Here is a 26174-nt window from a genome sequence, read left to right as displayed (position 1 = left end):
GGAGAGAAATTAAATTGAGTGGAGGTACCAGCCTGGCTAATATTGACTACCTTAAGAATCACTAAAGTGCCACTGACAACAACTTCACCTTGACAAGTAATTCCATATGCAACCATAGACTGTATATATAAATAGACATTGCTGACCTGTTTGCCACCTAATCCTGGCATTTTTATTTTGTTATTTTGTCTGTAAATCAGTTCCTGTTGCTAATATGAAACTCGGCTCCACATTTGCCCCTATAACATCCAGCCTCAGTGAGCTTCATTTGACCGGAGCTGAACACTATGGGTGACGTCTCACTCACTTAGCCCACTTCTTTATACAGTCTATACATGCAACAAAAAAATAAAGTGGGTAGAGCATCATAATTTATTAATATAACAACCTCCCAACCACCCAACGAAATAAAGCTCTTTCCATCACTTTTACTTGTCATGGCATTTATTCCAGTGCGGTGCGCGGTGTGAAGGGGGGAGAGAGAGAAATCTTCAGTAAGCCGCCCAAAAATCTCAAATAAGACTTGAAACGCTCACAGTTCATCTTTGTCAGAGGCTGGATTTGACAGCGGGGAGTTCTGGAGTTTATCACATTAGACCAGGCCTAGCTATTGGCTGCACTGATAGCTTGGTTGTTTTTTCATCAGCGAAGTTTCATCTCAACCTGCCATTCACTTTGGCTGGGGTTGTTATGGTATTTTAAAGGTGCATTGTGTAACTTTTGTGGGGGAGAATCCGCTTTTCTCCACACAGATTGTCTGGAATGTGTCACACTATGGTATTAAAGCTTTCTATCTGCATGGAGACCAAACCAGACCAAGTTACAGGTTGGATCTGTGGACAGGCAACCCCAAAAAGTTACGCATTGCACCTTTAAAGCAGGCCTATTACGCAGAACTGTTATAGTTGTTTTTTTCCTCACCATTTACTCACCCAAAGTTGTATTTACAGTGATTTGTGTATGTTTGAGTAATCCTTAATCACTTATTTTCAAGACGCCATTTTGCTCTGTACTTACTTCGTTCTCCAATTTTATTTTCTTATTTGCATCAGTTTAGTATAAATGAAAAAAAATCTTGCAGCTTGCTAGTGTTGTCTTTGGCTATCCATCGGAGGTGCCGCCAACTTCACAGCGCTTTGTTTTGATTACATTTTGGCGTTGTCAGCTCACATTGGGCACCACATTTTTATAACTACATATCAGACACAGGCATCATTTTTGTTTTTTGATTGTTTAGATCGTGTTAGAAATTCATCGTTTTTGCTCATGAGGAGAGAAGCCACTTGTTTGTGAAGTGCACTTGACAACACATTTTCTACTTTAAATTGTATTTTATGAAGGATGTATGCAACGTTTGAAGTATAATTATTTAAAAGTGCTAAAGTGCACTGGGAGATCATCAAATAAGTGGCATTAAAACAATCTCGACTCTTTATATTGCAGTGTTTTCAAAAGCTAATGTTTCAAAGCATTACTTCATCTCTCCTTGATAATATCCACTCAATTTTATTTTCATTGATAATGTATTTTTTGAAACCTTTTATGTGCAAATAAACTCATCTTTTGTTTTTCAAATGTTTATATCAGCAATATTTTGACTCTTGTAGCTGTGGTTTCTGGAGTCAAAGGATTAATTCTTCTGTCGATGTCTCCTTAGGCAAGACGCTTCACCCGCATTGCCTTGTATGAGAGTGGTTTGTGCGTGAATGATTGGTGGTGGTCAGAGTGGCCAGTGGCGCAGATTGGCAGCCGTTCTTCCGTCAGTCTGCCCCAGGACAACTGTGACTACAATAGTATCTTACCCTTACCCAGTATGTTGTGAATGAGGAATGACTATTGTGTAAAGCACTGTTTAAAAGTCATTGTTTGAAATACTCTTGGTGTCAATTATGAGCCAAATAACAGCATTTCCAGCTTTTGCCATACTACACAAGCAGCTCTACTGCAATACCCGCATGCAGTATATGATATTACTGGTATATTTATCCATGTGTTTTGTATTGACTCCTGGGGGACTGTGTGATTCCCAGCTCTAACTTCGTACCCGCAGTCTCTTTCTTCTCCCTTCCTCTATGTGAAAACAGCATGCTCACTTTACCAGCGCTTTAACCTGTGCATGTTTGTGTGTTTACAGAGCGACAGAACAGGCACACCGACCAGAGAAGAAGAGAAGAGAGAGAGAGGAAGAGAGAGAGAGAGAGAGGTTAGAACCCCCCCTCCCTCCTTTTTTTTTATTACATTTCCTCCGCAGTGAGAGAGGAGGCAAGATGGACACTCCATATCTCCCCGCTGCGCCAGAAAACTCATCTAAATGGAAAACACATTGTCTTCATTATTTTGCGAGAGCTGAAAGAACCCGGGGTTGTCATGGTAACAGCCATCTGAGCGAGCGAGAGGGAGAGGGAGAGGGAGTTAGAGAGAGCGGGCGGCCGAGGGGCTGGTTGTGGGGCCAGAGGAATGGAGAAAGAGAGAGGGGGGAGAGGTGGAGGGAGGAGGAAGAGGTGGATGGAGAGAAGACAATAGGGATGAAAGGAGGGAAAGGAGAAAATTGACAGGTGAAAAGGTTCATGAGAGGAACTGGCTTTTCTCCCTGATCTGGAGTCTGTATGTTTACAATTTGTTTGCATACAAATACTGTATAGCTATATGTGTATGGGCGCTATAAGTGGACCTCTTTTGTAGTATGAATACCCATATGAAACACATATGAAACACAGCATTTGCATAATCGTGAAATGTGTTTTTAACTGGACTCGAATCATACTTAAACGCTATGTTCTCATCTACAGTATCTTACAATCTTGTGTCCTCATCACAAACATGCCTGGAGTTTTGTTTTATTTAATTCACTCATGTTTAACACACAAACCCTGCATATCTAAGCTGAGTTCTTCTCTCAAACAGAAAACACTACGTTCCACTGTTTGATGTCATGTGGTGATACAAAAAGTGTTACATTATGGTTTTAAACTCAACATATCTTTACTGGAATCATTTGGATAGTTTCAGTCCTTAGAATTGTCAATCTGCTGAACTGGAGGTAAAAAGTAGCTGTTAACTTGGAAGTTCCCACTACGTGACGTCACAAGGTGGAACAGAGCAGTTTGAGCTATGGAGATATTACAGATTTTTAATGAAGGATTACTCAAACATGTGTGAATGCAACAAAATACAAATCCATGTATGTTTTTGAGGACGCAACAGCATTATAACGTGGCTTAAAGCTCACAAGAATTTATTTAGTGCACTATAGAAAATATAGGAGCTTTAAATGCATGTGAAGTTAAAAATAGTGAAACATTCCACGCAATGCGATAACATCTCCTTGGAGACAAGCAGGTGGTAGATATGTAGATAGATATGTTTAATACCATGCTGTGGAAGGTTAGAGCCAAAGAAATAATATTTCCATAGAAACACCCTTCTCCAGGCTAAATAAGAGTCAGGTTTGTGGAGATGCAAGCTCGCTTAGAGTAATGACTCAAGTTTTTTCAGTGCGATAAACACAAGCGACATTAAAATTACATATTCATTAGGGCTGGGTATTATTCAGAAGTTGCTGATACCTCGATACATAGGCCACGATACGATACATATCTAGATACAGTGAGCTTACAATTCGATACTATTCAATACGATATATTTCAATCTGATTCAGTATGGTTCAATAAAAAACAAAGGCTAAATCATGGTTGTGATAATAAAAGTCTTTGTTAAACCACTTTTAAAAAAAATATATTTTATTTGCAAACTACATACATTACAAAAAATAGGAACCAAACAACATAAAGATACAAGACAAACATTACGATCGAAGATTACATACAAATAAGGACAAAGGTGACAGTGTGGACATTATTCGGATGATTTACTGCTGACGTGTATTATTACTCGTTCATCTGAATATGGAAAAGAAGTCAAGTATGTATTGGATCTTTGCCTCAGATAAACCACTTCTTGTGCAAAGTTCATACGAAAAACATCCAATTTAATCATAAAAACTGTGAAAATATCAAATTTGTGGCATAAACAAATTTTGTTCCTTTGAACAAGCACCAAAGTGTAACACTGTAACAAAATAATTTAGTAAAATATACAAAAAAAAAATATTCTTGGCGATATATCGATAGAGCAGCCCACAATACTGATACTGTATCATCACATTAAACGATACAATATATATGCCCACCCTTAATTTTCATCATCTAATACTGTGGCTTCAATTAAACTCCACAGACATCACACGCTACGGCAAATCTTACAAACATACATCCCTATAAAACTCTTATATATATGGTTCATCTGTTTCATTGCGGTGTGGACCTTATTTTAGCTTTCAAAACATGACACGCCAAAACAACCAGCCCGTGTTTGCCTGTAGTGGAGTGATTTCAACTATGTGTCTTCGCCCGTCTAAAAAGGTGTACAGCTGTCAGCACTGCTCTGGGACTTTCCATGTTTGTTTACTTGAGTTACACTGTGCCAATGTCCAAGTCTTTTCCATCTCTATGTATGAATCTGTGAGCTGTAATTTAACTCTAATGTATTCGTGCACTTACAGTTAATGCGATTGTCAGTTTGGGGTGCTACGAGGTCAGATTTAGTGGCTATTGTGAGAAGAAATATTGCAATTTGATGTTTGGTTGTTAAGATGATTGACAAAATAATTTAAAGGTGCGTTGTGTCCGTCAAATGCTTTTCTCCGTGGAATTGTTGTTAGTTTGTCTGGAATGTTTCACAGGTATGGTATTAAACTTTCTATCTTCATGGAGACCAAACCAGGTTACAACCAAGTTAGAGGTCAGATCTGTGGAGAGGCGACCCCACTCACAGTCAGAATACCAGTTTTTCTAGGTATTTGTGAGGAATAAAACCACCTGTAATTGAATAAATGTAAGGTAAAAAAGTAAAAGGTAGCTGTTGAAAACTACCTCTTCATGACATCACAAGGTGGAACAGAGCATTTTAAGGTTTGGAGATGTAGACAGAAGGGTCACTCAAACATGTGTGAATAAAACAAAACACAACTCTCTGTTTTTGAGAAGGTAACAACATTTATAGCAAGACTTAAAGATCACAAGAGTCAATTTTGTGTAATATACTGTACGACCTTTAAATTTAAATTTCTCTTTATTAAATAATGCTTGTGTTAAAGGGAGAGTATGTAACTTTCTGGAGTTAGCATGTCAGCAGTATGATTCAAGGGAAATTTGATAAAATTCACCAAACATTCTCTTTGTCCCGGCTTTAAATCCTCGATCTCGGGAATCGTTGCCAACACAGAATGTTTGGCTCTTCGCTGGTGCCCGAACTCGCACTTCTAAGGTTCTTGCAAACCGTGTAGTGTATTCCAATTCCTGACCTAGTTGCTGGAGAAAAATGAAATTGAGTGGAGGCACTAGGTGGCACCAGCCTGGCTAGGATATTATAGCCAAAAGAACAACATTTACCTATAAGATCATGTTACATTCAAAAAGACTGTTATCTCTTTTATCACAAATAATTGTCATGAAATTTGGATTTCTCATTGCTCTTTTCCAACTATTTTAGCGCAACTATTGAAAATTATACAGGCTTTCAAGATGGGCCACTTTAAAAGACTAAAGCAATCATCTGAGTTTCCCCCACACCAAATGCAAATGACCAGTTAGTGGCTCTGAGTGCAGTTCAGAACTCCTTATTCATTTCAAGGGGCAGAAAAGATGGTGGATTTAACATCTTAGAAAATCTCTCTGCTCTCGCTCTGTCTCTGTCTCTCTCTTTTTCTCTCTCTCTGATCTCTCTTTACTCTCTCTCTCTCTTTCTCTCTATTCTATCTTTGTTTTCTCTCTTTCTTCTCTCTCTCTCTGCTGTCTCTCTCTCTTTCTGCTCCCTCTGCTGTTTCTCTTTCTGCTCTCTCTTTTTGCTCTCTCTCTTGTTGCAGTCTCTCTCTCTGTGTTCTCAGGAGCTATATTTCTCTCTTCTTCTCTCTCTGTCCCCCCTCAATCTCTCCCTCTCTCTGAGAACAGGCTAAAGGCAGGAGCTATATTTCTCTCTCTCTCTCTGTTTTCTCTCTCCATTTCTTTCATAGCACAGGTTAAAGGCAGGACCTATATTTCCCTCTCTCTCTCCATACAGGTTAAAGGCAGGAGCTATATTTCTCTCTGTCTGTTTTCTCACTCCGTCTCCCTCTCTCTCTGCACAGGCTAATGGCAGGAGTTATATTTCTCTCTCTCTATCTGTTTTCTCTCTCCGTCTCTCTCTCTGCACAGGCTAAAGGCAGGAGCTATATTTGCCACGGCGTCGCTGTGCTAACATTAGCGCTTGCTTTGGTAAACACATGCAGGGGCGACGGGCTCCGCTCTCCTGCCACTTGATGGACACGCTGCCTGCTGCCATCTTTATTAGCCCGCTCCTCACACCCACCCCTGGCACCGCGCACCACGCTTTCATCAAATATTTACCACCCCTCGGTCTACAACATGCGTCCGGGCTATAGCCAATACAAGCCCAGCGCCAAGGCCACTCTCATCCTGCGCTTCTTCTTTTCTGTGGATTTTCACGTCACTCATTTCTGCATCAGCCTGAAGATTAGAAGACAGAAGTCTATCTGACTGTTTACTTGGTACGGCTAATTCAAACATAATTGAAGTTTGAATGGTCATATATACGCCAGGGCTTTGGGGGTCTATAAACTGATACTAATCAATGCAGGGTTCCCACAGTCATGGAAATCCTGGAAAACTCATGGAAATTGAAAATGTCATTTTCCAGGCCTGGAAAAGTTATTTAATTTTGTAAATTCAATGAAAGTTTTGGATCTCTTTCACGCAAGTACAGTGTTCTTTTAAGTTACAATTATGATTATTTTAAACATATGCGCCTTTTGTTTTAAAGAGATGACAATAAATGCACTGACAGTATTTTGAATGAAAAAACTATAATATCCAAGTGGTATTATGAGTGGAAAGGGTTAACATTTCATATTTAGCCCTAAAAATAATGCAAAATTTTACACATATAGGTGCCGTAAAGAAATATCATATATCAAAAATAGAATGTCCTCATGACACTGTTAAAGAATTTACTATTATTTTGAGTTGAAGTTACATTAGAGTGATCAGATGTCCCTATTTACCCGAAACAGTCCCAGTTTTGAGCCCTGTGTCCCCTGTCCCAGCAGATTTATCCAAAATCATTGATTTGTTCCAGTTTTATACTAGAAATGTCCCTGGTGTTCCTATTTTTGACCACTCTGATACCTGCCAACAGTAAAGAGAGGAATACATTGTCATTTCTTTAGGTGAAATACAGAAAACCTGAAGAAAATGTGACTATACTGACTCACATGTTCATTGTGAATGGGTCAAATGCTTAACTGTTTTCCTTAATTACAATTTTATTATTACCAACCAGGGGTGTCCCAGTTTTGTATTTTGAAAATCTGGTCACCCTAAGTTACATTTTATTGTCTGGAAATGATTGTTTGGATGACAGTAGCTCAGTTGGTAGAGTGTCCACTGATCTGAATCCTGCTCTTGAACATCGCACTTGAACATCACTGGTTGAAAGAATCCACTGACCCACAGGTTGGTGGTGTGATTCCATCTCCTACAGATGAATGCTGTTGTTGCGTCCTTGGGCAAGACACTTAACCCACTTCACCCCCAGTGTTTATGTGAATGAATGTGTGTGAATGAGTGAGTGGTTCCTTGGTGTAAAGAGCTTTGAGAGCCTTGACGGTTGAAAAGCGCTGTATACAAATGTGACCGTGACCATTGTTTTTAATGATGACTTTGGTCTTGAAATCAGTATCAATTATCAAGTCCTCTCCTTCTTATTAAGTCTGAAATTTTAGTGACAGCAACACTACGATGCAATAAATTGTCTTTTGTAGATAACAGAGCCTTTTCAAGTATACTAGTATAACCCGCTAAGCTTGTAATTTAGATCTAAACGAATAAAAAAACAAAGTACATGTTAAATTGCAACAGTAAGACCGACTACTTCAGTATGATCTCAAGCAGCAAAACTCCAGTATCTGTTTAAAATGTACACGATGTACTAGATGAACTAGATCTTGATTATATCTTGTATTTCTAACTTTGCTGCTACCGTACTTAGTTCTTTCTGCTAGTGTAGCCAGTGGCGGTGATGTGATTGAGGCAGGATACTCCACATCATTTTGACAGCTGTCTGGTGATTATAGAAATTATCGTAATTGGCAAAGACTGTGGCGTGTAAGTGGTGAGCACCTCCCCCATCGAGTATAGTTTCTTTGACTTGTCTAGACGCTTAACAGTGGAGCTCTTATCGCCAGATTTATGTAAATAATATTATGAGAAATCCCCAAGTTATCATCAAGACATACTATTATCTTTTGGTTTGAATGGATTTTGAGGCTTTGGTTGTATTCAGTTTTATCTGCAATGTAGTATGAATAATTTAATTTTGTTTAAAGGGCCCGTATTATGCTATTTTCTGATCTATGTTATAATGTTGTTTCCTTATCAAAAACATCCCTGGAGTTGTGTTGTGTTTCACTCACACACTTTTAACACACAGACCCCATATTTAGGCTCAATCAGAAAACACTCTGTGATGTTACGAGGTTATACAGGAAGTGCTCCATTGTATTTTAAAACCCCACACACCTTCACTAGAATCATTCGGGTAATTTCAGCACTATAATTTCCAATGTGAACTAAATGTAAAAGGTAGCTGTTAACTTGAAAACTATCACTTCATGACATCACAAGGTGGAACAGAACATTTCCAGCTACAATAAAGGGTTAGTCAAACGTGTGAATGAAACAAAACACAATTCCAGGTATGTTTTTTATGAGGAAACATCATTATAACATGGCTTAAACCTCAAAATATGGGACCTTTAATTGTTGTGACTTTTTCCAGGAATGTTACTTTAAGAGAATCTTAACATTTGTTTGTGAAGTGGCTTATTTTGCAGAATTAACAAAGCTTCAAGGCTACACTGAATCAGGCAAGAATTGTGCAATCACAGAAGGCATTTTATCATTATGTTTTTCCAACTTGTCTTAACAACAGTGATCTCAATTTGCAGCAAGTGTTTTTGTATTTGTGAAGTGCCCAGATACCAATACGATTGTCTAGACAGTATTGAGTCCTTTTGTAGCAGTGACAACCTTTATTGTTATTGGAGAATTGACTTTATTCATGTCCATTAATTATAACACAGTGAGCTGATGATTGTGTTTAAAGACCGATACATGAGCAGTACTGCCTTCTTGCTACTCTATTTCTGTATAAAACTGAAAATAAAAAGTCTTTCTGTATGTTAGATTAGGGTCAGTCCATACATTTTTGTCTGGAATATATGTTAGGATTATGTTGACTAGGGCTGGGTATTATTAAGAAGTTGCTGATACAATAAATACCTCGATACATAGGCCACAATGCAATACTTTTTTCAATACAGTACACTTTTGATTCAATAGAATTCAATACAATATATTTAAAATAGATTTGATATGGTTCAGTGAAAAACAAAGACTAAATCCTGGCTGTGATACTAAAAGTCCTAAATCCACTGAGTTTGTGCAAAGTTAATATGAAAAACACCCATTTTACCCATCAAAACAGTGAAAATGTCAGCACAGTTTGTAGCTCTTACACAAAAAATGTAGTAAAATATACCTAAAAATACTCTTGTTGATATTTCAGTACTGCAGCTCACAATATCAACACTGTATCATTAAATGAAATGATACGATATATCGATATTTCAATATTTTTGCACACTCCTAATGTTGACAATTGATACTTTGCAGCTGCTGTCATCAACATTCCCATGGGGGTGTGGAGCTAACTTTAGGCACTGCTCTGTCTGAAGCTCTGAAGTTAGACTTTAATCTGTGGTTTAATTTACCACAGCCTGAACATAAAGAATTTATTTAGCTGGAACTCCAAAAGGTGAGATGATTTGTGGTGTTAAGCAAGTCTCACATATAAAATGACGGTTAATCAAACTCTTAAACAGGACCATGAACATTTGTATTGATCACAAGCTAATGAAAATGTGCTTCATTGTGTCACCGTGGTAACTACAGAAAATTCCACCATATACATGCAGGCACAACACCCCCAGCTTGATGCTACTGAAAGTATCCATATCCATACTGCTAATGATATTGCCATTAGAGGGGTGTTTTACATCTTAAAAAAACATGAAAAGACAGAACTTGTTTGCAGAGGTCTAATTATTACTTATTCCTCAATTTTCTAACACATTCTAACATCCTAATTATTCACTGTGCTTAAAGAAGTGTTTTTCACAACTTTCAGAACTAGATGCAGACAGCCCTATTTGAACCCTCCTTACGGTTAGCTTTAAGATTCTGTCCTCAAGCCTATGTCACCGAGCCTGATTCATCAGCCAGTTTAACGTTTTTTTCACTTTGTACAGACCGTCTGACCTCGCAGCATTAGAGTTCATTCGCTACGGTAGGCAGGTACTTTTGATCATTTAACCAATCACTGTTATTTGATATTCACGTATGTAATGCGCCGCTAACGGGACTAACTGGTATATTAAGCTTCTCCCAAATCCTGTAGGAAGAAGGGCAATAACGTCTTTTCCCTTGATAAAATTCAACAAACATTCTCTTTATTCCGGCTTTAAATCCTCGATCTTGGGAATCATTGACAACACAGAATATATGGCTCTTTCTTTGATTGGCTGGTGCCTGAACTTGCACTTCGGGGTTTTTGCGAACCATGTAATGTATTTTGAGTCCTGACCTAGTCGCTGGAGAGAAATGAAATTAAGCGGAGGCTGTGTGTCACCCATGTTTCTGCACATCAGTTTTCCATAAATATGCAATAGTATGATACAAAACAATGCACAATAACTTCACAAACCTGATGCAATATGCAGGAGTGACTTGGCACGGGGAGCAAAGAGAAAGTGTTTTGTTTTCGTTGAATTTAGCATTTGAAAACAATAAAACGTAACGTGGAGATCTAAATATGTTATGTATTAGTGATTAATACTTAAGCAGAATAAAGCATTAATGAGAGATGCTTGAAACTCACTTTTTTTGCGCCGCTAGCCTGGTCGTTCTAGCTCTTTCTAATTCTATTCTGTGTTATTGCAGCATGCTCGCACATCTAGCGGCCCCACATCCAAAGCCATCCAAATATATCTCACCGCGCTGGAAATGAAACGCGTCTTTGCTCCCATCAGTAGGTTTCCAATCGTCCAATCACAATCCGGGGAAATACCGCTGACCGCTGCTCCAGATTGACCCCCCCAACCCCCGCCTCCTCCTCCTCACGCTGACCAGTCGCGGGGCTGGTTAAGCGCCCTGTCTCTCCTCCCTCCTCTTCTCCTGACGGGGCCGTGCTGTGGGGCTGCCTGTAGTTTTTAGTGATTCATGTCACACTGTAATTGGTTTACCTGCTCCCTGTGTGTCTGCGCGCCGAGAGGACCAAAACAAATTACCCAGGGATGACCTCTCGGCTTCTCTCTCCCGCTCTCCGCTCGCCGTTCCCCCCCTATCTGGACGCACGCTGCCCCTTGCCTCCCCCCACCTCCCCTACGTGAAATATGTGACAGTGCGGGGTTTTCTCTCTCTCTCTTGTCATGGTTTTGTCCATCTCGTCTTCAGGCTCATCCAACAAATCAGCCTCACAGAACAGGAGGAGAATAAAAAGCATGTTACATTGGGACGTGCTGGTTTATCTTTGAGGACAGTTTGAATCGACTATTAGCATGTTGGCATAGGATGTATGCTCAGACCATAATGCCTAATCCACTGTGCGTTTTTTTTTTTTTTTTTTTCATTTTATAAGATTTATGGACCCCTCACTACAAGACATGAGGAATTTAAAGAGGTGGTGTTTTACGTCTGTAGGGTATTAACTGCTAACACATAACATATTTAGACCACTTTTGATGAAAACAAAGTATTAACATGTTCCACAAGTTTCATTTTTTTACTTTCATCAAGTTTATTAAGTTGCAGTTTGTATTATTAATTCATTCAATAATTAATCATTTATAAGCATTTATATAGCGCCTTTCAAGGCACAAGTGCTTTACAGAGCTGTGGTGGTAAAATACTATTGTAGCCATAGCTGACCTGGGACAAACTGACAGGAGCGAGACTGCAGATCAGCGCCATCCGCCCCTCCAACAACCACCAACATTCTCACACACCACTTTCCCCTTTCCTCTCGCTCCTCAGATCAGAATGACCAGAAAAGTTCAGTGTCCCATATCAAACTCTTGTCCTTGCACCCTGTGGCTCCTCTCTCGTTTAATTCGATCATTAAAAAGTTTGAGCCTGTTTTCCATGATGTAGTTGCTCCATTGATCTGGTTCAACAGAAGCTGACCACATCAGCGCACAAGGAGCGAGCTGTTTTTTCAGCGCTTATAGTTTATGCAAATTAGCCATGTGGTTTTAAGTTTTGTTTCTGTAAAACGTAACAAATGTGCACAAAGCTGCATTAAACATATTATTACTTAATGTATATTTGAGTCCTTCTTGTAGGAAATAATAATCCAAATTTCCACCCATAGTGAACCTTAAATGTATTAATATTAAAAACGTTTTATTTGAATTTTCCAAGATTACCATTATCTACAAAATGGAGATGGAGCTAGTTTCAGCTCAGGATTTTAGGATAAGCCTGGACTTGTTAAGCGACTTTGATGGAATACCTCCCCTAGTATTGAATGTACAATAACAGAGTAGCTCTGTTAAAACACAACACCAGGCCCAGTTTAATATAAAACACAATTGTATGCTATATATATAGTAGAGGGTCCCTGCTCCACCTTGCCATCAGTTTGGGGGTCCCTGGCCTGAAAAACGTTGAAGACCCTTGTACTAGGCAATGTGGGTGAACAGTTTCTGTGACTGTCTCCCCACTGTGTCTCCCATCCAAGTACAAACCAGGTCCAGTTTTGCTGAGCTTCTGAGATGTGATGAGATCAGTCTCGACAAGCTGGTATGGCCATGCTGTGGTGTATTAATGGGAGAGTGTGTGATTGTAATTGGATAAAATCTTTCAAGGATGCTTTGAATAGGTAAGTAGCTTCATCAGATTGTTGTTGCTACAAAATTACTCAACACTTCTATTGCCACATCTTTTAATCCAACCCTCTCCGTGTATTTACCAGCTCACTCTCAATATGTCACACCCGCATTGCGCAGATCGGACTGAACTTTTGTCTATTGATACTTGAGATTACAAAACTCGCCTTTGTGCAGTGGTGTGCCCAGCGTTCAGTGAAAAGCTGTGTGGTTCTGTGGACTGGACTACATTAGCCTCTGAGTGTGCCAAACAGTACCTGCAACCAATTGTCCCCTGCGTGAATAAAAACCCCTGTGCCCCCTGTGCCCACCATTAGGCTACTTCCATTCACCGTGCGCAGATGTTTTGTGTTGTTTGCTACCAGGAGACCCCCACCACGCTCACACAGGTCCACGCGCCGCAAGATGAATGAGACCATGCTTTTCTCCTCCATCCGCTGAGGAAGGTTATTTAGTTGTTTCAGGGATGTAAAATAAAAAAAAAAAAGCTGCTGTCAAAAGGATCTGTTTGTAAAAGCCTGATTTGTTTGTGGTGGTCTGTATCAGTGCTTGAACACAGCGTACTTGCAGTGAGAGGAGATCTGCTGGTAAACAGCGTGTGTGTGTTAATGTCCTTGGGTAGAGTTGTGGAAGGTGGAACGAAATGTCATATGAGCTGATTTTGTTGTTTTGTATTTGTCTATATATGTGACAGAGATGTGTAATTATTGCAATTTGGTCAGGTTTTTTTTTTTTTTTGGCAGTTTGTGAGTTTTATGATTTGTGTTTTTTTACTGAATGCTACAGGATGTAACTGATCATAATTGAGATAATAAGGCTTACTCAGTTCTACTTTGTTTTCCATAGATCATAGACTCTAGGGATGTAACAATAACCGAAATATTGTGATATCGTATCGTCAAAGTTCACAATAATATCGTGGACCATCACAATATATATCGAATTGCAAGTCTCTTTGAGTTATGGTGCAGCAATAGCTAAAAAAAGACAGAGAGAACTACATAGACCATGATCCTTTGCTCCATTTCAGAGCAGACTACATGAAGAAATAACACTTCTAAGCACTTTTAAGTCTTAGTTCTTTGGATGAAGTCTTGTCAAGGCATTTTAAAAGGAAAAAGTTTTGTTAGCCTCCACAAAATATCACAATAAATATCATACCAAGAGATATGTATCATGAAAATATCGTACAGAGAGATTTGGATATTGTTACATCCCTAATCGTGAGCCTCCCCACCATATTGTGAGCTTTCCCACGATATCGCAATAAATATCGTACTGTGAGGTTCATACGTGACAATATCGTATCTTGAGACTTGGATATAGTTACACCCCTAATAGACTCACAAGAAAGTAAAATATTGTTGCTTTTCAGGCTACTTTAAAAGTACTGTTTTAAAGGTGCACTTTGTAACTTTTCTGGTGGAGGGTCCGTCAGATGCTATTGTTATTGCTTCGTCTGTAATGTTTCACAGTATGGAAGTAAATCTTTTTATCTTCATGGAGGTCACGTCAGATCTGTGGAGAGGCGACCCCACTCACAGTCTGAATTTTCTAGGTATATTTTAGCTTAAAAAAAAACACCTGTAATTGAATAAAAGTAAGGCAGAACTGTTTAATGTCATACTGAGGAACATTCCAAGCACAGCAATGACATATTTATAGAAAGAAACTGGTGACAGACCCCGAACCAAAAAGTTACATAGTGCAGCTTTAAGACAGCACATTACTCAGAATCACTGCACACAGTTATTTGGGATGCATCTCTACTACACTTTAGTTTACAGATATCAAATAATTAAATAGTAATTAAGGCTCTAGTCCCTATTGGTCTCAAATCCCCCTGATGCTAACGATGCAATGTTTCCACAAAGTGCTCGTGCTTATTTGCTTGTGGCTTGTCAGCAGTTGGCCTGTTAGGGTTTGTATGAAATAAACAGCAGACTGAGTTATGTCTTAATGTTTCATATGGCGGTCGGAGCCATGATAGAAAAAAATACTGAATAGTCCTTCTCTGGGTTGTAGTGTTTTATTGGTGGTTTTCAGATTCTAGAATGTGATGATGGGCAAAAGCCAGATTTCCCCATTTTGGCATGAAATATCCCCTACTTTGCCATGAAATATCCAAAAGTTAAATTCACAGATGCTGAACCTGGTATTTTCGGTTATTGATTAAACACTAGAACTCAGTGCATTACAACATAATTTGGCATGTTAACAATATTAATGTTTGTTGGCTTCCCTATCTCTATTAATTAATACTGTCCTGTAGAATGCAGTGATGTCATTTGAAGCCCAGTATTGTGAACAGCAGCTCTCTGACTGCAGCAAGGCGCAGTGTTTTGTTCTGTGTGGGTTTGTTCTGTTTCTGCACCAAGGCTGAGCTGTTCTTTTCTCCCTCAGAAGACTGTACTTTTGGAGAGTCAAAGTCGGGGGGAGAGGAGGGCACAGATATATTTTTGCCCTCCCTAATGACACCCATACTATTTCATGGCTTAGTGCACAGATTGGATCACACTGTCTTTGGATGGCCTATCACACGCACACTCATATGCTCCCTGTACATCAGCGTTGTGCTTACCCCGCTGGAGCCTGTTTAATTGCATTTGGGTCAGCAGTTTGCTGTTGCCGCTGAAACCGAAGGACATGGAATTTGTCAGTTTACCCATTGGCCAGTGGCAGGGGGCAGTGTGTGAGCTAACAGCCCCGCTGGAGTCAGGCCCATAAGGTTAGCTTTACACAAGCCTGTCAGACTGCACTGTCAATCAGCACACAGCCTGCTCCTCTCCTCATCTCCTGCTCTTGTCTCTGCTCCTGAAATATGTCTGCTCACAAATCTGCCAAAGACAATGTGGGAGACGGCTGCTGTTCTCTTTAATACCGCCTAAAGGGGCACTACAGCACATTTTACATGTATTTAAGGCAGTTCAGTCACATAACAGTGTGGGGGTAAGAATAGTCTGTCAGCAAACATGTTGGCTCAGGCTCATATTAGTTATCCTGCATGATACTACACAGATTAATGACAGCTCATAACAACAGTAAATAATAGTGAAGTGATAGAGCACAATTGAAGTAATATTGACACTGGAAAGAGACACTACCAGCTATGGATATAACAATAATTGAAACATCGTGATGTTATGTCTCACAATAATATTGTGGGTCATCACAATATATATAAAATTACAAGTCTCTTTGCTTAAATTCATTGTTATGGTGCAGAATCAACCAAAAAAGCAGAGGAAACTACATAGACCATGATCCTTTGCTTCAATTCAGCACAGACAGCATGAAGAAAATTATTCAGTTAGCTTCCACAAAATACTGCCGTTAATATCGTACAGTGACATGTATAGCGTGAAAATATCTTATCGAATTATTTGGATATCGTTACATTCCTACTACTAGTACTAGTTTTTCATGCATTTAAGCTCTATTGGTTAACGTGTATGATTTAAGCCTGACTAATGCTAGCTCGTAACACAACAATAAATGTTCACGGATCAAGCGTGGCATTGTTTACTGCTAAGCTAACTGCTAATGCTAACATGTTTTGATCAGACTAAACCCTTTAATGTGTCTGTATTTATTATTGTTATTTATGAAGTCATTGAGTCATTGTATTTGTTAAAGTAATATCGTAGGAATGCTTAGCTGACAATGCTCGGAGCCTGACAGCATATTAGCCTCTGTCACGCTTGTTTTTCCATTTGCATTCTCATGGGGCTTATATAGAGAAGAAATATACTGCTGACAAATTTTAGCAATGCGTTCACAAAACACTTAGGGTGGCAGACTGCATTGTGAGAAATTAGCCAAATGATCTTAAATTAGATATGTATTACAAACTTGAAACAATATTGAATCACAGTATACTCAGCATTAACAGGAATTGGGTGACTAAAAAAGGGAGCGTGGCCAAGATCTCTTTGAATCTGACCCATCTGACATTAGAGGAAAAAAAAGTACTCGGAAGCGATGTATTTATATAAAGACAGATTAAATTTGTAAATCATGAGCTTAATCTCCTAATCGGGAGGGTGGGTGCTCTACACTGTTATGCACTTTTTAATATACTGTGCAGTTGTGGTGATGCTCTAACGTAATTTTGTTGTCATTTTATATGATAATGACAATAAAGGAACTGAAATTGAACCTGAAAGGTCCTATATTACGCAAAATTGACTGTTGTGAGCTTTTAGTCATTTTACAGTGCTTTTACCTCCTCACAAACTATCCAAAGTTGTGTTTTGTTTCATTCACACATGTTTGAGCAATGCTTTATTACTCTGTCTACATCTCCAAAGCTCAAAATGCTGTATTCCACCTTGTGATGTCATGAAGTGGGAGTTTTCAAGTTAACAGTTACATTTTACCTTTAGTTTAATAGAGACAATAGAGCAATTCTAGGGCTGAAATTATCCAAATTATTGAAAAGGTGTACGGATGGAGCACTTCCTGTAGTACCACATGACATCATAAAGTGGAACAGAGTGTTTTCTGTTTGAAAGAAGAAAATATGCATTGATTTGTGTGTTAAATGAAACAAATGTGTGAATGCTTTCGGTGAGGAAACAACATTATAACAGATCATAAAATAATAATATGAACCCTTTAAGTTAACAATTTCTCCCTTCTGTAAACCATAGAAAAGCTTCTGTCTGTTGCATTAATAAATCTTAAGATGAATGTATCCTGTGAGTTAAAGGGTGGTACTTGAGGCTGTCAGGAGCAGTGATAAGACTACACAGCTTTGTCTTTGTGCGCTGTTTACTCTCAGTCAAAGGAACAGGCCTCGTCCCCTGTGCGAGATCACGAGTGATAGAATCTTGCCTTTCGTGACAGTGGAAAATGCTATGTGACTGCCAGGACATACAATCTTCCCCAGCTGGTATTTATAGTCTACAGCAACTGGAACATTGTATGGAATAGGGAGTTCATTCATTCATCATGTGATGCAGAGCCAGGGCTGCAGCTCATGGGTGACCTGATTTTGTAACATACGCAGAGATAGATCGTCTTTACCTTATCACAGCACCAGACACAGGGAAAAGCTGGCGTTTTACATATTACATGCTAAGTGAGATTACAGAACATTTTGAGGGCTTTTTGTACTACCAAAAACTAGTTTCAACCTTAGAGTTTTGTTATTCTATTACAAATAAAAATGTATTGCAAAAAAACAACAAAAAACAGATAACCTTATGTCATGTCAGTCACTATTTCATCTTTGCACTGTTTTCTTCTTATGACCTCTCGTATAGCTGACATAAATACTACTTTATGCCTTTTTTTTTTTTACTTGTACATATACATTTATATAACTATGCCTTATATGACTTAAATTTAACTTAAATTTAGACAAACTTTATTGATCCACAAGGGAAATTATTTAAACGCAGTAGCTCACACATCGCAGTGTATGTGTGCAAAAATATAAATGGTAATAATAAATTCTAGTAGCCAAAATAGCAAGGGACTGGTGTCGAATAAGGCATAATTATATAAATGTATATGTACAAGTGAAAATAAAAAAAAAAAACTTAAATATAGTAATACAAATATACAGTATCTCTCAGCTATATGTTTTCATGCAATTTGGACACATTACCCTAATTAATTAAAATCTTTTTTTTTTTTAAAAGGAGAAAATACTAGAAAATATATGTTAATGTTAATGTTAAATTAATTATTGTAATTCAGAATTTTTGTTTTATAGTTTTGACAACCAGACAAATGTTATTTTTCAGCATAAAATTTTCATAGCTTTCAGTGTGACATTTTGACTCTTGACTTTTTCCCTTTCAAAAGATATAATATTTTTGTCTGTCCTTGCTCTAATAAAAGACTTAGAATGCCTTGAATGTCAAGCTCAAAATGCTCTGTTCCACCTTGTGATGTCATGAAGTGGTAGTTTTCAGGTTAATAGCTACCTTTTATCTTCTGTTCAATAGAGATGGGCAATTTCAGAGCTGAAATCATTCAAGTGATTCTAATGAAGGTGTATGGAGTTTAAAAACACAGTGGAGCACGTCCTGTATTACCATATGACATTACAAGGTGGAACAAAGTGTTTTTTGTTTTAGAGAAGAATTCTTAAATATGCAAGATTTGTGTATTTAAACATGTGTGAATGAAACCAAACACAACTCCAGGTGTGTTTTTGATGAGGATACAGCATTATAATATAGATCATAAAACAGCGTTATATGGGCCCTTTAAACGAAGTCATATTAAGTTGCAAAAGTTCGACCAAAGTCTAGAAAAGGCACGTTCTTTATGATTGATGAAGCACTGGGCACATTGGTAACCTTTAAGCTGGCTATAGCGTTTCAACAGTGGCATGCGTTATATAGAGAAGAGGGTCCAACGTAAACTGTGATGTCATCCACGCCACGCTCCAGCTATAAATCACTCTGGAATAGTTTTGGAATAAAGATGTGTTAGCCAGCATAAAATTGAAGTCCGTTAAGTTGATGGAAGCAAGAAGGTAGGTATGGCCATTAAATACGGTGCGTTCTCATTGAAGTGAAGTGGCTGGAGTTGTAAAGTGCAGTTGGAATGGTTGACAATGAATCAAGTTTGACAATGAAATCTGAGCCACAGTTGTCTAGTCTAGACTTTGTAACCTTACTATGCTCCGAAGAAGTGGTTCCCAGACGTTTTTTGTCTTGACCTCCCTCTATGCTTTGTCTAGTGCCTCTCTACCTTAAGGCAGTCGTGTATTCTCAAATATTAGATGTCTAAGGTTTTCCGAAACATTCTTAAAATCCTCAAATTAGGATGCACATGTAATTTTGACCTCCAGACACGTCCTGATAAATGAAAGTTTAAAAAAAAATTTCCATGGGGTAGTTATTGCATTGCCTAAAATATTCCACAGTATTAACCTCTGTATCCATGGAGACCAGCAAATTAAGGCTGAATTATAGTTATGTGTTGACTCAATGCACACTGCCACTATCACCTTGTTGCGTTGTATTTGATTTATTGATCTGCGTCGAGGTCTATGCACTGCAAAGTAATTCACCTCCACAACACTAGGGGGCTAGATTGCGTTCGTGTATACAAAATGAAGCGGCAAAGCGGAGTACTCGAAATGTATTTAGAGCGGATGTAAAGAGGAACAATCACAGCTTTATTGTCGGCATCGCTTCACCCAGCTGTCTGTGACTTTTTGTTGCGTAATAAAAAATTTCAGAGGTGTAGACGTTCGGTGGAGGGGAATCACGGCGACGCAAACTCTCTGTGTCGTGATGCAGATGATTTGACACATGACCATAAATTGGGCTTTAGCCTACAGGTCAGATCTGTGGAGAGGCAACGCAGCTCAATATATTTTACAAGGTATTTCTTGCTGTACACTGAAACAATATAGGTGAAGCAATAATATCTCCATGCAAACAGCAGGTGTAGAGATTCCGTGCCAGCGAAAGTGAGGACTGGGGCGCAACGACTGTAGTTTTGCGAGGATTCATGTATTTCAGAGGGATGTAGTCAAGGTGGGGGGCAATTGTTGTCAAGGTGGCTGCCCTAACTATAAAGCGCTGCAGGAAACACTGCCACCCCAATCACGGACGAGTTTCTTTGTGAACATTAAAGAGCCAAGCCTTCTGTGTAGCTGCACATGTAGTGCCGGAATGGAAACACACACAAATTGCACAAATTCACTCATGCACTGCCCTGTACCAAACCGTGCCGAAAACAGTTTGGCCCGAATACATGTATCGTTACACCCCTACTAGGAACTATTACACCATCAAATTATGATTTACCCCAAATTATTCCCAGATCCCAAATTAAATTAAGTTAAACTTTTATTCACAGAAGGATTTAACACACATTAACAGTATTCTGAGCAATAGAAACACCTGTAATGAATAAATGCTAGATGCTTAATGTCATAGCATGGAACATTCCAGAAAAGTTGCGCAGTGCACCTTTAACTAGTATATGTTTACATTTATGCAACTGTGGAAACTTTCACTCTTACAGATCTATAATGAAGATTTAGAAATAGTAAAATAACATTAGTTTAATCTTACAGCTTGTATGGAGAAAAATAAAACATAAAAAACTCATGTGTAACTAAACTCCAAACTGTCTCATTTAATCTGGGAGCACGACGCGGTGATATAATGCCTCTCTCTCTGGGGTATCTGCTCTCACATACCTGCAATACTCCACAACTGAAGCGCCATATTTTTAGATGGCAACAGAGCGGATCACGTATCACAGCTGCCAGCATCGCGGTGTTCGGTGTCACATAGCTAGCCCGGCCCGCTCCTGTGGTTGTCACATTAAAACGCTACATAAACAAACAGCAACATTTCCAGTAGATTTTCCTCCTCCTCGTCCTCACCCCTGGGACAAATCATTTCGTATTTATGCAGTTAGGAGGTGGTGGTTGCGATGAAGAGGAGACGAAGAGGAGAGAGGTGGCGTTTTATAGAGGCCTTGGGGAGGCTTGTGACTAATAGTTGGCTTTTTACAGTAAGACGGAAGGAGGGGAGATTAGAGGCAGGGCGGATTAGCGTGTGTAGACTTTGGAGTAATATACATAAAAGAAACAGCAGGTAATGCAAAAATACTGTAGATTATTTTAGATAAAGGTTCTATATTATGCAAAATTGACTCTTGTGAGGTTCAGGGCTGAAATTATCTACATGATTCTAGTAAATAGTCTGGAAGTATTTTCTGTTTGAGAGAAGAAATCAGCCTAAATATGCAGGGTTTGTGTGTTAAACATGTGTGAATGAAAAAAAAAACGCAACTCCAGGTATGTTTGTGATGAGGATACAACATTATAAGATAGAATATACTCAAGATTTTGAAGTTTGACATTAATACTGTTGACTAGTTAATGGTTTATTCACTTAAAAAGCTGAGGTAGTTTGAGTCAGATCATATTTTTGACTTCAGTTTTAGCAAAATTATGGGGTAAGGAAATTGCAATGAATGAAAAAAGAAATCATACTTTACGGGCCAAGATTGTTAAAAAGAGAGTGGAATATTTTGGGATTCAATCAAAATATCTTGAAGTAGTAGTAGAAGTAGCAGAAGTAGTACTAGTCGTAGTAGTTGTAGTAGTGGTCAGGGTAGTAGTTGTAGTAGTCATCGTTTTAGTCGCCATTGTCATCGTCGCTGTTGTCATAGTGGAAGTAGTAGTAGTAGTAGTCGTAGTCTTAGTAGTAGTAGTCATAGTAATAGTCGTAGTCGTCGTCGTCGTAGTAGTAGTCGTAGTAGTCATCGTTGTCATCATTGTTGTTGTCGCAGTAGAAGTATAGTAGTAGTAGTCATAGTCATAGTAGTAGTAGTCGTAGTAGTAGTCCTAGTAGTAGTCGTAGTTGTCGTCATCGTCGTTGTAGTAGTAGTAGTTGTAGTAGTCGTCATTGTCATCGTCGTTGTTGTCGTAGTAGTAGTAGTCATAGTCGTACTAGTAGTAGTCGTAGTAGTAGTCATAGCAGTAGTAGCAGTAGTAGTAGTAGTAGTAGTAGTAGTAGTAGTAGTAGTAGTAGTAGTAGTAGTAGTAGAAGTAGTAAGTGATCTAGTTATATTAAGCAAAAGACTAAACACTGAGGACTATTCAAATCAAGATATTAATATTTTGAAATTAAAGGCACACTCTGTAAATTTTCTGCTGGAGGGTCTGTTACCTCCTTGTCTCCATGGAGATATTGTTACGTGCATTGTCCAGAATGCTCCATAGTATTGCATTAAATGTTTTTTTTTTTATCTCCATGTAGACAAAAAACTGGCACCACCAAGCCAAACGAACATGTCTTATCTGTGGAGAGGTCACTTTGCTCATTTTTTAAGCAATAAAAACACCTGTAATTGAATAAATGCAAGATAAATAAGTTTAATGCTACTGTGGGACATTTCAGACAAAGCAATAACATCTCCATGGGAAAAAAAATCAGATGGCAAAACCTCCATCCGAAAAGTTACACTATGCACCTTTAAATGGCCTATATTATGTTATTTTCTAATCTATGTTATAATGTTGTTTTTTCATCAGATCATACCTTTAATTTTGTGTAATATAATTAACAAATGAAGAAGAAAATTTGGTTTTGCCGTGTGGAAGTAGCAGCAGGGATAGTGTGCGAGCTTGGTAGCAGTAGTTTTAGTAGTAGTGGGAGCGTGTTTCTTTGAAAGTTGGAAAGTCAGAAGCGGGTCATATATTTTTGGAAGACAACTTTTTCAGCGCTCACGAGTAGTGCATGACTTTGTTCACACACTTTTTTTTTTTTTTTTACAAAGATTCTCGGTTTTCTCACACCAAGAATCTCACAGACTAATCATAGCATGTATATATACTCCAGATGAACCTGAAACTGCAATATCACTGGAATATATTAGTGTGTAGTGATGGTGGATGTCAAGATCAGCCAATATTCAATGATCATATTTTAAAGGTGTACTGTGTAACTTTTTGGTTGGAGGTCCGTTACCTGCTTGTTTCTATTTATATGTCATTGCTTTGCCTGGAATGTTTCACAGTATGACATTAAACAGCTCTAACTTACATTTATTCAGTTACAGGTTGTTTTATAGCTCAAAAATACCTTGAAAAACAGACATTCTGACTGTGAGCGGGGTTGCCTCTCCACAGATCTGACTTGTGACTTTGTCTGATTTGGTCTCCATGACAATAGAAAGGTTTAATACGATACTGTGAAACATTCCAGACAAAACAATAACATCTGAGTTGAAAAAAGCTTCTGATGGACCCTCCACTTTAAAAGACTTACAAAAACACTCTATTTTATAAAATAGACATTTGCATTTATATATGAAGATGTCAAAAAAGAATAACAATATTGTTTTTCATCAATAATGCACTATTTTTAAACATGCTCAAGTTAGAAGTCTTCAGTCACCATATTTTGACCTATATGTGGATAAAAAAAAGTGTTCTGAAAATCTACATTCACAAAAAATTCATTGTAAATATGAACATTTTAAGACCAAAAAGAGCAACCTGACAGCAGCAGTTACAAAGAGTTTTTCAATACAAAGTGTCGATGGAGTCGGAAGCACGCCCAGGCTCACTTCATTTGGAAACGGTACAGCCTATGATTACAATATATTTAGTTTGTTGTGATGTCAATACTTTTGGGATATACTGTGCTGCAGATCTCAAAATAAAGAATCGTTTGACGTCCTGACTAATCAGAAAAATAGTTGCTGACAAGTCAATTTAGGTCAGCAACAATATTGAATGTACTTCATACTTTTGACACAATAACAATAAAGCAGGGTAATCCCAGTAAACATTTTAAATAGACAGTATCATTAAAGGGTGTAAGCTGCAACAAATAAATGGCATAATGAAGCAATAATTACCCCTTAACAGCTCAAATCGTATTGTATGAAAACAAAGATGCCCAAAATCTCCACACTATTACAAAGGAATTGTACACACGGTACAGTCTGACCTCCAAAAATGATTGTTAGATTATTAGTTGTAGTTAATATAGTAATTATCCTGACAGCTATTAATTGCAACTACTAAAATAGCTGCAGCCATATTATGCAGTTCACAATATAACTGTACAATTTTAGAAAAAATGGAGGACTCAGACTTCATGTATCTCCTATTTACAACTCCATCCTCAAACCTAAATCAAAACAAACAAAGAACACAATAGGGATTGTCAGGTCAGGCCCACAGGTGTGAAAGCACCATTACGGCCCTGAATGCTTATGCAAATATGACCCCATATTCAGTGCAGCTCAGTAGGCCGAGTTTATTAACAGAAATTGTAAACAAGTAGGGTGTTAGTTTCAGAGTAGTTTCAGTGTAGTTAGCTCCTCCCTTCAGACAGATATAAGGCAGAGTCCACCAACGTCTGACCAGAACTGAAGAAGCAGCTTGAATGATCTGCGAAACGTATTTGACCAAATAAACTTTTGTCCAGGTGACAAATTGTATTTCACCTTTTGCCAATTTTATGAAACAAAATTTTACACATTTTGTAGCAAATATTGTCTCATTACAATTGCTAAGTGAGTTGTAGCTGGCTTAAAGGTGCACTGTGCAACATTTCTAGTGCAGGGTCAGCCACCTGCTTGTCTCCATGGAGATTTTATTGCTTTGTCTTGAATGTTCCACAGTATAGATTAAACCTATCTGTTACAACAAGAAGATGCAGGTTACAGCACTACGCTACATTACAGTTCAGATCTGTGGAGAGTCACCCCTATTCACAGAAGGAACTATTGTATTTTTGAACAATAGAAACAACCAGAATGTTAAATGGGTATGTTTAAAATTCTACCTTGGAACATTCTAGGCATAGCAATAACATCCCCATGGAAACAAGTGGAAACAAGGAAAGCTACACAGTGCAACTTTAACCAATTTGAAAAATCTGCTCTACTCGAATAAACACTGAGTAATTGCAGATATTTTTCACCCATTTCATGTTTCACTTTTGACTTTTCTAAGTGGCAACCAGTAGAAGCAAAAATAACTTGGTAAAATTGGTCACCGTGTCCTCTTCCTCTCCAAACTGCCCTGCTGTAAAAAAAAAGAAAGAAAGAAAAAATGGTACATGACGAGAGTGGCAAAAATACTAGCACTAGAGCCAACTGTTAACACGCAGTAGTAGACAGAGAGCGACAGATAGAGAAAGGGGGGGGTTTGGCGGTGGGGCCCAGCGGTGGCTTTTCCGAGACATCCTGAGAGCTGTGGGAGTAGAGATGGCGAGAGGGCTAGCGGCCGTTGAGTGGCTCTGATTGGCTTGTTTGAAAACACACACACACATCTAAAGAGTGCGGGAGAGAGACAGCCGCCCTGTACCGTGCCCCGCCACAGCCCAAACCACATTACAGCAAATGAATCTATTCCACCTCCTGTTACGGCAGCTACGCGCACAGGGCCTGGGGATGGAGAGGAGAAGAAGAAGAGGCAGAAGAAGAAGAGGAGGAGGAGGAAGAGGAGAGGAGGGGGTGAGAGCGAGAGCAAGGAGAAGAAAATGATAGGAAATGGAAGGAGCGGCGTGCTGGGTGGCGCTAATGATGTCTGAGGGCTATAGAAAAAGCACATACTAGCAGTGCCAGACTATATGCGTGCGGTGGCCATTAGGACAGTGGAGGGGAG

General features: G+C 38.7%; 1 protein-coding gene across 7 annotated transcripts in view; it reads left to right on the top strand.

Annotated features, from left to right (window-relative positions):
* zmiz1a (zinc finger, MIZ-type containing 1a) overlaps positions 1-26174 on the top strand; it is a 294565-nt gene that overhangs the window by 174322 nt on the left and 94069 nt on the right. For 5 of the 7 annotated variants that reach the window (XM_020939662.2, XM_055162368.1, XM_055162369.1 and 2 more), the window contains one exon: positions 2135-2203. The exons of the other annotated variants lie outside the window; for them this stretch is intronic. The gene's annotated coding sequence lies outside the window, so the exon portion shown is untranslated. The remainder of the gene's footprint in view (positions 1-2134; positions 2204-26174) is intronic. 7 annotated transcript variants of the gene reach the window in all.

The sequence above is a fragment of the Boleophthalmus pectinirostris genome, unplaced genomic scaffold, assembly GCF_026225935.1.
Source record: "Boleophthalmus pectinirostris isolate CB_2022bp ecotype Guang Dong unplaced genomic scaffold, ASM2622593v1 HiC_scaffold_5, whole genome shotgun sequence".
Classification (NCBI taxonomy): domain Eukaryota; kingdom Metazoa; phylum Chordata; class Actinopteri; order Gobiiformes; family Gobiidae; genus Boleophthalmus; species Boleophthalmus pectinirostris.
The sequence above is the reverse complement of the archived record's forward strand: the minus strand, read 5'-3'. Positions and strand labels throughout refer to the sequence as shown.